This window comes from Scyliorhinus canicula, chromosome 6 (genome assembly GCF_902713615.1).
Source record: "Scyliorhinus canicula chromosome 6, sScyCan1.1, whole genome shotgun sequence".
Classification (NCBI taxonomy): domain Eukaryota; kingdom Metazoa; phylum Chordata; class Chondrichthyes; order Carcharhiniformes; family Scyliorhinidae; genus Scyliorhinus; species Scyliorhinus canicula.
In genome coordinates, this window is record NC_052151.1 from 1,791,251 (window position 1) to 1,802,432 (window position 11,182).

The 11,182-nt window shown below is 57.8% G+C and overlaps 1 protein-coding gene across 1 annotated transcript in view; it reads right to left on the reverse strand.

The window, feature by feature from the left end:
- Positions 1-2,336, reverse strand: part of klhdc3 (kelch domain containing 3) — a 225,802-nt gene extending 223,466 nt beyond the window's left edge. The window contains exon 1 of the mRNA XM_038798866.1: positions 2,142-2,336. The gene's annotated coding sequence lies outside the window, so the exon portion shown is untranslated. The remainder of the gene's footprint in view (positions 1-2,141) is intronic.
- Positions 2,337-11,182: the final 8,846 nt, after the last annotated feature.

Below are 11,182 nucleotides of genomic sequence, written 5' to 3' on the forward strand. Positions count from 1 at the left end.
ACCAGTGGTATCCCTCACCACCCACATCCTACAGGAGGAGCATGCAACTGCCCTAGCCTCCATCCCCTCTGATCTGAATTCACATTTAAAAGGGGAAAAGAAAGATTAAACAGCCGTTAGGCCCTGATACTGTTGCTACTCTCCCAAGTGAACTGTCGAAAATTGGTGATTCTGCAAAATGAAAGAATGTTGCCCCCCCCCCAAAAAAAAAATCAATTCCATACTCCCAGAATGGCTTCATCCACCGCAACTCGACAACTTCCACAACCGATCCACAGCAGACACCATCGCCCTGGCCCTCCACTCACCACAGTTCTGGACGGCGTGGGGACAGTTCTGGACGGCGTGGGGACATGTAGACGCTGGGGGGACAGTTCTGGATAGCATGAAGACAGTTCTGGACGGCGTGGGGACATGTAGACGCTGAGGGGACAGTTCTGGACAGCGTGAAGACAGTTCTGGACGGCGTGGGGACAGTTCTGGACGGCGTGGGGACAGTTCTGGACGGCGTGGGGACAGTTCTGGACGGCGTGGGGACAGTTCTGGACGGCGTGGGGACAGTTCTGGACGGCGTGGGGACAGTTCTGGACGGCGTGGGGACAGTTCTGGACGGCGTGGGGACAGTTCTGGACGGCGTGGGGACAGTTCTGGACGGCGTGGGGACAGTTCTGGACGGCGTGGGGACAGTTCTGGACGGCGTGGGGACAGTTCTGGACGGCGTGGGGACAGTTCTGGACGGCGTGGGGACAGTTCTGGGCGGCGTGGGGACAGTTATGGGCGGCGTGGGGACAGTTATGGGCGGCGTGGGGACAGTTCTGGACGGCGTGGGGACATGTAGACACTGTGGGGCAGCTCTGGACTGATGGGGACAGCTCTGGACGGTGTAGGGACAGCTGTGGACGGTGTGGGGACAGTTCTGGATAGTGAGGGGAGAGTCTGGATAGTGTGGGGACAGTTCTGGATGACGTGGGGCAGTTCTGGATGGCGTGGGGCAGTTCTGGATGGCGTGGGGCAGTTCTGGATGGCGTGGGGACAGTTCTGGATGGCGTGGGGACAGTTCTGGACGGCGTGGGGACATGTAAACGCTGTGGGGACAGTTCTGGACGGCGTGGGAACAGTTCCGGTTGGCGTGGGGACATGTCGACGCTGGGGGGGCAGCTCTGGACTGATGTGGACAGCTCTGGACGGATGGGGACAGCTCTGGACGGTGTGGGACAGCTCTGGACGGGATCTCTGTCCTTCAGCTCCAGGCGGGGGGATCGTTGCTGAACTGCTGCTCCAGCTGTGTCCCCCCCCCCCCCCCCCCCCTGCACCCCAACCAGTGGATGGATTCCCCTCTAGAAGATAGATCTAGTGGTCCCTCGAGTGGGCTGATCCAGTGGATCCCCTCAAAGAGCTGATCCAGCAGCTTCATCTGTGGTCGATCCAGTGGATCTCTGCGGACTGATTGATTTGACCCCTTTCCCATCAGAGGGCAAATCCAGCGGAACCCGGTGCAAGTTCAGCGGATCCCGGGGCAGATCCAGTGGATCCCATGGCATATCCAGTGGATCCCAGTGCTTAACCAGTTGATCACATTGTAGATCGAGTGGATCCCAGGGCAGATCCAGTGGATCCCATGGTATATCCAGTGGATCCCAGTGCTTAACCAGTTGATCTCATTGCAGATCGAGTGGATCTTAGGGCGGATCCAGTGGATTCCATTGTTTAGCCAGTTGATTCCATGGTAGATCGAGTGGATCCCATGTAGATCCAGTTGAACCCAGTGCTTAGCCAGTGGATCCCAGGGCAGATCGAGTGGATCCCATTGTTTACCAAGTCGGTCCCGGGGCGGATCCAGTGGGTCCCGGGGGGGGGGGGAAGGATCCAGTGGATCCCGGGGGGGCGGATCCAATGGGTCACGGGGAGGATCCAGTGGGTCCCGGGGGGGGGGGATCCAATGGGTCACGGGGAGGATCCAGTGGATCCCGGGGGGAGGATCCAGTGGGTCACGGGGAGGATCCAGTGGATCCCGGGGCGGATCCAGTGGGTCCCGGGGGAGGGCGGATCCAGTGGATCCCGGGGAGGATCCAGTGGATCCCGGGGAGGAGCCAGTGGGCCCCCCAGTGGTTGTCGCTCTGGGCCTCTCTCCGCGGCCTCACCTCTCTCGGTGCCTCCCTGGCCCGGCCCCCTGCCGGCCGGCCGGCCGCTCCGCTCGGGTTTCCCGCTCCGCCCGCCCGTTTCTCCGGTTATTCCGCCGCCGCCGCCACACCGTCTGAAAGTGAGGAGGGTCCTCCCCCCGCCGCCGGGCTGGTACAGTCCGACCTCCCGCTCACTCCCGGCCACGGGCCGACCCGACCATTCCAGAGCGGGGGGGCGGTGGTGTGCGCCAAACCGCGCGGCATGCCGGGTGTCCCGGAGGCTGGCGGCGCAGCGCGCCTGCGCGGCCCGGTGCACCCTGGGGGATGTAGTTCACTGAGTTCTGGAGGGTGGACAAAGCACAATACAGCACAGCAACAGGCCCTTCGGCCCTCCAAGCCTGCACCTGATACTAACCTTGGCCCAAACCCTCAGCCCTTCCTTGTGCCATATCCCTCAATACCCATCCTACCCATGTGTTTGTCAAGATGCCTTTTGAATGGCGTTAATGTGTCTGTTTCCACAACCTCCCCTGGCAACGCGGTCCAGGCACTCACCACCCTCTGTGTAAAAACCTGCCTCACACATCTCCTCTAAACTGTGCCCCACGGACCTTTAACCTATGTCCCCTGGTGACTGACCCCTCCACCCTGGGAAAGAGTGCCTGCCCATCCACTCTGGCCATGCCCCTCATAATCTTGTAGCCCTCTATCAGGTCACCCCTCAACCTCCATCTTTCTAATGAAAACAGTCCGAGTCTATTCAGCCTCTCCACATAGCTAACACCCTCCAGACCAGGCCACATCCTGGTAAACCTCCTCTGCACCCTCTCCAAAGCCTCTACATCCTTCTGGTAGTGTGGCAACCAGAATTGTGTGCAATATTCCAAGTGCGGCCTTACCAAGGTTCTATACAGAAACAATCAGAAACATTGAATCAATCGGGACCAAACCAGACTCCTCGGCGCCAGCGGGAGCTAGGACAAAGGAAGGCCAACGGACACATGGGGCCCGCCCAACGATCAGGGAACAGCTCCAGTATTGGAGAAATCGATAAGAACGATTGGGACATGGTCCAATTAATTGGGACCAAGTCCGGGGTCCGCCCAAAAGGGCGCGAAACCCCTGGGGACTATAAAGTAGAGTCCCCAAGGTCAGTTCGCTCTCTGGGCAACTCTCAAAGAACTCTTGACCGTGACTCTCAACAAGGAGAGACCTGCCTAGCAGCTGCATCAAACAAGTAAGTCTCCAGTTAACGCACGCTACAAGATAGACGCTCCTAGCTACTATTCTGTACCAGCTCAAAGCCAGCAGATTCAGAACCGGACAACGGCCATTGTTCCTCTGACCTGGTGGGCCATTCGAAAGCTAAGTATAGGCCTTTAGTAGTAGTGATAGTTTAGTAAGTAGAGTTTTATGCATGAGTAGGGATTGACTGTGTGTATAATAAATGTGTTTTGATTTGAAACTTACTAACTGGTGTATTGAGTTATTGATCAGCACTTGGCTTTGAACCTCGTGGTGGTATCAGAAAGATACCTGGCGACTCTAGAGTAAAGGTTATTAAAAGAGAGCAAATTAAGTAAAAGCATAACGAGCAACACTTTGTATGCTTTTTCTTTAGCCTTTATGCTGTCCTTGACTTCCCTCGTCAGTGTGCCTCCCGAATAACCCCCAAAACCCCTGGCATTGCTGTTCCACTGTCTTCCCTGCTAGGCTCCTTCTCCAATCAACTCTGGCCAGCCCCTCCCTCATGTCTTTGTAGTTACCCTTATTTAATTGTGATACTGTTACATCTGATTGCAGCTTCTCCCTCTCAATAGTAAATTATATCATATTGTGGTCACTGCTCCCTAAGGGTTCCTTCACCTTAAGATCCCGAATCAAGTCTGCCTCATTACACATCACCAAACCCAGAATTGCCTGTTCCCGAGTCGGCTCTGTCACAAGCTGCTCCAAAAAACCATCTCTTAGACATTCCACAAATTCCTTTTCTTGGGATCCACTACCAGCCTGATTTTCCCAGTCCACCTGCATATTGAAGCCCCCATGATTATTGTAATATTGCCTTTTTTACACGCCGTTTCTATCTCCTGATTTATTTTCTGCCCCACATCCTGACTACTGCTAGGGGGCCTGTACATACCCCCCATCAGGTTCTTTTTACCTTTGCGATTCCCCAACTCTACCCACAGAGATTCTATGCCTTCTGATCCTATATCACTCCTTGCTATCGATTTAACTTCTTTCCTTACTGTGGTGAATCACAGTAGCGTAATCCACACTGTATTACACATGTTGTATTATGTCTCTGTAAGCTTGGCACACGAGCAGTTGCGCTGCCTGCCACTAGGGGGAGATGCACTGGGAGTGTACGGGAGTTTGTACTGGGCTCCACCCTTGGCTCCACCCACGGCTCCTCCCCCTAACCAGAAGTATAAAGGTTGATGCTGAGAGCCTGCCTGCCAGTTCATCTCGAGTTCATTGTGTCACAGGCAGGCTCTGTTGTAAGACGATTAAAACCACTGTTCACTTTTAACCACGTGTCACGTGAATTGATGGTCTCATCACTTACTAGCAATGCAACCCCGCCCCCTTTGCCCATCTGCCTGTCCTTTCGATAGGACACATATCCGAGGATATTTAGGTCCCAGCCCTGATCCCCTTGCAGCCATGTCTCTGTGATGTCCACAACATCGTACCGGCCATTTCAATGTGCGCAACATTTCCCTTGTTGTGTATACTGGGCGCAGGACCTTCAGTCCTGTATTGACCACCTACCTTCTCTCGCTTGTCCCCTTTGCTCTACCTGGTTAGATTCCTGCCACTTTCTATATGAAGGGGGTTCAGCGATGATACCTCTTAAAACTGAATCCTTAGCATGCAATTAGAGTAGTTTTACATAAGTTACTTTATTAAGGATTGAGATGAATTATCGGACTGAGTAATCATTATTAACCGTTATACATGTATTTTTAGAAGATGGCAGTAATAAGTAATCGAATGGGATTTAGGATGTCCGGAAGGACAACACTTCTGATATCTTGTCTTTGTGAAACAATGCAGGAAACTGTTTTTGCTATCCTGCTTTTCACAGACAATGAATGCACAGCAAACGATGAGTAAGCACAGCTGTCAGGATGAGGATCAATCATGTGCTGTTTGCAATTCTATTGGATAAGTTTAAATGTAGCAGCTTCAGGGATTGGATCCCGTCCAACTGGGGTAGGCTATTGATTTTTGAACGTTGTATAAGTACTGTGTTCTGGGGCGAAATGTTCCCCTACCCGGCAGGGCGGGGGGTCCCAGCGTAGCGGAGTGGTGCCAACCACTCCGGCGTCGGGCTTCCCCCCAAAGGTGCGGGATTCTCCACACCTTTCGGCGCTACGCCTGCGCCGGAGTGACTCCTGCCCCTCCGACCGGTGCCAACGGCCTTTGGCACCCCTCCGACCGGCGCCATGGCTGGCAAAAAGGCCTTCGCCGGCCGGCGTGAGTCCGGGCATGCGCCGGAGCGTCAGCAGCCACTGACGTCATCACCGGCGCATGCGCGGTGGGGGGGTCTCTTCCACCTCCGCCATGGTGGAGGCCGTGGCGGCGGTGGATGAAAAAGAGTGCCCTCATGGCACTGGCCCGCCGGCCGATCGGTGGGCCCCGATCGCGGGCCAGGCCACCGTGGGGGTCCGATCACCCCCCCCCCCCCCAGGACCCCGGGGCCCGCTCGCGCCGCCAATCCCGCCGGCACCAGAGGTGGTTTAAACCACGGCGGCGGGTTTAGCCTGTCAGTGGTGGGACTTCGGTCCATTGCGGGCCGGAGAATCGCCGCGGGGGGCACGCCGATCGGCGGGGCGTGATTCCCGCCCCCACCGATTCCCGGGTGGCGGAGAATTCCGGCCAGGGCGGAGGCAGGATTTACGCCGCCCCCACCGATTCCTGACCCTGCGGGGGGGTCGGAGAATTCCGGCCAGGGCGGAAGCAGGATTTACGCCGCCCCAGTCGATTCCCGACCCTGCGGGGGGGTCGGAGAATTCCGGCCAGGGCGGAGGCAGGATTTACGCCGCCCCGGTCGATTCCCGACCCTGCGGGGGGGGGTCGGAGAATTCCGGCCAGGGCGGAGGCAGGATTTACGCCGCCCCGGTCGATTCCCGACCCTGCGGGGGGGTCGGAGAATTCCGGCCAGGGCGGAGGCAGGATTTACGCCGCCCCCACCGATTCCTGACCCTGCGGGGGGGGCGGAGAATTCCGGCCAGGGCGGAGGGCAGGATTTACGCCGCCCCGGTCGATTCCCGACCCTGCGGGGGGGTCGGAGAATTCCGGCCAGGGCGGGGGCAGGATTTACGCCGCCCCCACCGATTCCCGACCCTGCGGGGGGGTCGGAGAATTCCGGCCAGGGCGGAGGCAGGATTTACGCCGCCCCCACCGATTCCCGACCCTGCGGGGGGGTCGGAGAATTCCGGCCAGGGCGGAGGCAGGATTTACGCCGCCCCGGTCGATTCCCGACCCTGCGGGGGGGTCGGAGAATTCCGGCCAGGGCGGAGGCAGGATTTACGCCGCCCCCACCGATTCCCGACCCTGCGGGGGGGTCGGAGAATTCCGGCCACGGCGGGGGCGGGATTTACGCCGCCCCCACCGATTCCCGACCCTGCGGGGGGGTCGGAGAATTCCGGCCAGGGCGGAGGCAGGATTTACGCCGCCCCGGTCGATTCCCGACCCTGCGGGGGGGTCGGAGAATTCCGGCCAGGGCGGAGGCAGGATTTACGCCGCCCCGGTCGATTCCCGACCCTGCGGGGGGGTCGGAGAATTCCGGCCAGGGCGGAGGCAGGATTTACGCCGCCCCCCACCGATTCCCGACCCTGCGGGGGGGTCGGAGAATTCCGGCCACGGCGGGGGCGGGATTTACGCCGCCCCCACCGATTCCCGACCCTGCGGGGGGGTCGGAGAATTCCGGCCAGGGCGGAGGCAGGATTTACGCCGCCCCGGTCGATTCCCGACCCTGCGGGGGGGTCGGAGAATTCCGGCCAGGGCGGAGGCAGGATTTACGCCGCCCCCACCGATTCCCGACCCTGCGGGGGGGTCGGAGAATTCCGGCCAGGGCGGAGGCAGGATTTACGCTGCCCCCACCGATTCCCGACCCTGCGGGGGGGTCGGAGAATTCCGGCCCTGGTCTTCGTTCGGCAGATTTTTATTCAAATTTTCACATCTTCACAAAAACAGTAACAGAAAATTCAAAGAACAAAAAGAACAACCCCCCCCGTGTATACAAAAGAGAAACAATAAATAACCGCCTGTCGTTAGCGAAGATTCAACCCAAAACAAAAACAAAGAGACACCAGACACCCACCCCCCCCCCACCCCCACCCCCCCCCCCCCCCCCCCCCGGGTTGCTGCTGCTGCTGACCTTTTGTTTTTACCGTTCTGCCAGGAGATGTAGGAATGGTTGCCATCTCCTGAAAAACCCCTGCACTGACCCCCTTAGGGCAAATTTCACCCTCTCCAATTTAATACACCCCGCCATATCGTTGATCCAGGCCTCCACGCTTGGGGGCCTCGCATCCTTCCACTGAAGAAGAATCCTCCGCCGGGCTACTGGGGACGCAAAGGCCAGAACACCGGCCTCTTTCGCCTCCTGCACTCCCGGCTCCACTGCAACCCCAAAAATTGCGAGTCCCCAGCCTGGATTGACCCTGGATCCTACCACCCTCGATACCGTCCTTGCTACACCCTTCCAAAACTCCCCAGCGCTGGGCATGCCCAGAACATGTGGACATGGTTTGCTGGGCTCCCTGAGCACCTAATACACCTGTCCTCAGTCCCAAAAAACTGGCTCATCCTTGTCCCGGTCATATGAGCCCTATGCAGTACCTTAAACTGTATGAGGCTAAGCCTCGCACACGAAGAGGAGGAGTTCACCATTTCCAGGGCATCCGCCCACGTCCCCTCCTCAATCTCCTCACCCAGCTCCTCCTCCCATTTACCTTTCAGCTCCTCCACCGAGGCCTCGTCTACCTCCTGCTTCACCTGGTACACTTCCGAGATCCTCCCTCTCCAACCCATACCCCCGAGAGCACCCTGTCCTGAACCCCACGCGGCGGCAGCAGAGGGAACCCCGCCACCTGCCGCCTGACAAACGCCCTTACTTGCATGTACCTAAAGGTGTTCCCCGGGGGGAGCCTGAACTTCCCTTCCAGCTCACCCAGGCTCGCAAACTTCCCATCTATGAACAGGTCCCCCAGCCTCCTGACATCTGCCCTGTGCCAACTCAGGAACCAGCCATCAATTCTCCCCGGAACAAACCGGTGGTTCTCCCGTATCGGGGACCCCATCGAGGCCCCCACCTCCCCCCTGTGCCGCCTTCATTGCCCCCAAATCTTGAGGGTAGCTGCCACCAACGGGCTTGTGGTATACCTCGTTGGAGGGAACGGCAGCGGCGCCGTTACCAGCGCTCCCAGGCTCGTGCCCACACAGGATGCCATCTCCAGCCTCCTCCATGCCGCCCCCTCCCCGTCCATTACCCACTTACGCACCATCGCTGCATTGGCAGCCCAATAATACCCACAGAGGTTGGGCAGCGCCAGCCCTCCCCCCCCCCATCCCTGCCCCACTCCAGAAACACCCTTCTCACCCTCGGGGTCCCGTGCGTCCATACAAATCCCATAATGCTCCTGTTGACCCTCCTAAAAAAGGCCTTTGGGATAAGGATGGGGAGGCACTGGAACAGGAACAGAAACCTCGGGAGCACCGTCATCTTGACTGACTGCACCCTACCCGCCAGAGACAGCGGCAACATGTCCCACCTCTTAAACTCCTCCTCCATTTGCTCCACCAGCCTTGTGAGGTTTAGCTTATGCAAGGCCCCTCAGCGCCTGGCCACCTGAACCCCCAAGTACCTGAAACTCCTCTCCGCCCTTTTCAGTGGGAGCCTCCCAATCCCCCCTCCTGGTCCCCCGGGTGTACCACAAACAGCTCGCTTTTCCCAAAGTTAAGCTTATACCCTGAGAAATCCCCAAATTCCCGGAGAATCCCCATCACCACCGGCATTCCCCCCACCGGGTCCGCCACATACAACAATAGGTCGTCCGCATAGAGCGACACTCGGTGCTCCTCCCCACCCCGGACCAGCCCCCTCCAATCCCCCGACTCCCTCAGCGCCATAGCCAGGGGTTCAATTGCCAGCGCAAAACGTAGGTGGGACAGGGGACCCCTGCCTCGTCCCTCGATATAATCAAAAATACTCCGACCTCCTCTTATTCGTGGCCACACTCGCCATTGGGGCCTCATACAACAAAGAACAATGAACAAAGAAAATTACAGCACAGGAACAGGCCCTTCGGCCCTCCCAGCCTGCGCCGATCCAGATCCTTTATCTAAACCTGTTGCCTATTTTCCAAGGTCTACTTCCCTCTGTTCCCCGCCCGTTCATATACCTGTCCAGATGCCTCTTAAATGATGCTATCGTGCCCGCCTCTACCACCTTCGCTGGTAAAGCGTTCCAGGCACCCACCACCCTCTGCGTAAAAAACTTTCCACGCACATCTCCCTTAAACTTTCCCCCTCTCACCTTGAAATCTCACCCAACCTCACCCAACTGACAAACCCCTCCCCAAACCCAAACCTTTCCAGCACCTCCCACAAGTACCCCCACTCGACCCTATCAAAGGCCTTCTCCGCATCTAGCGCCACCACTATCTCCGCCTCCCCTTCCACCGCCGGCATCATTATAACGTTCAAGAGCCTCCGTATATTAGTGTTCAGCTGCCTCCCCTTCACAAACCCCGTTTGATCCTCGTGTATAACCTGAGGCACACAATCTTCTATCCTCGTGGCTAAGATCTTTGCCAACAACTTGCCGTCCACATTCAAGAGTGAGATCGGCCTGTATGACCCACACTGCAGGGGATCCCTGTCTTGCTTAAGAATCAAGGAGACCAGCGCCCGAGACATTGTGGGGGGCAAAGCCCCCCCCCCCCCCCTCCCCCCCCCCCCCCCCCCCACCTCGTTAAAAGTCCTAACCAACAGGGGGCCCAGCAGGTCTGCATACGTCTTGTAAAATTCAACCGGGAACCCATCCGGCCCCGGCGCCTTCCCCGACTGCATGTTCCCTATCCCTTTAACCAGCTCCTCCAGCTCAACTGGCGCCCCAGACCCTCCACCCGTCCCTCCTCCACCCTCGGAAATCTCAGCCGGTCTAAAAAGCGCCCCCCCCCCCCGCCGCCGGAGGTTCGGACTGATATAGTCTCTCATAAAAGTCCCCGAAGACCCCATTAATGTCTACCCCCCTCCGCACCACATTTCCTCCCTGATCCTTAACTCCACCAATCTCCCTAGCCGTATCCCGCTTACGGAGCTGGTGTACCAGCATCCTGCTCACCTTCTCCCCGTACTCGTGCATCGCACCCTGAGCCTTTCTCCATTGAGCCTCCGCCTTTCTGGTGGTCAACAAGTTGAACTCAGCCCGAAGGCTGCACCGCTCCCTCAGCAATCCCTCCTCCGGGGACTCCGCGTACCTCCTGTCTACTGGGGTGAATGTAATATATATATGTATATATGATCATTCACACTGTTGTTGTCAGCGCAGTAGCGCTATCCTACCACTAGGGGGAGTAGCGCTGGGATCACTCAGGAACTTGTACTGGGCTCCACCCTTGGCTCCGCCCATGACCCCTCCCCCTAGTGCAGCTGTATAAATACCCGTGTCCAGAGTCAGCCTGAGTTCACTAAGAGTTCATCGACAGGTAACAGGCTGGCTCTGAAGTTAGTCGATGAAAGCCTAGATTCACATCGGAAACATGTGTCTGGTGAATTGATGGTTCCATCAATTTAATCGACTTAAGAACAGTAAAGATCGATTATGGAATCGGCCCGGACGCCTGGACGCCTGGAACTCAACCCACAGGATGCAGAGGCTAAAGAAATCTTCTCCCACTGGCTGCGGTGCTTCAAGGCCCACCTGGCCGAAGCGAGCACAGCCGAAACGACAGAAGATCAGAAGCTAAGTCTACTGCACGCGAGGGTGAGACACAGAATCTCTACGCAACTAAACTCGGCCGGTTCATATACTGCGGCGCTAG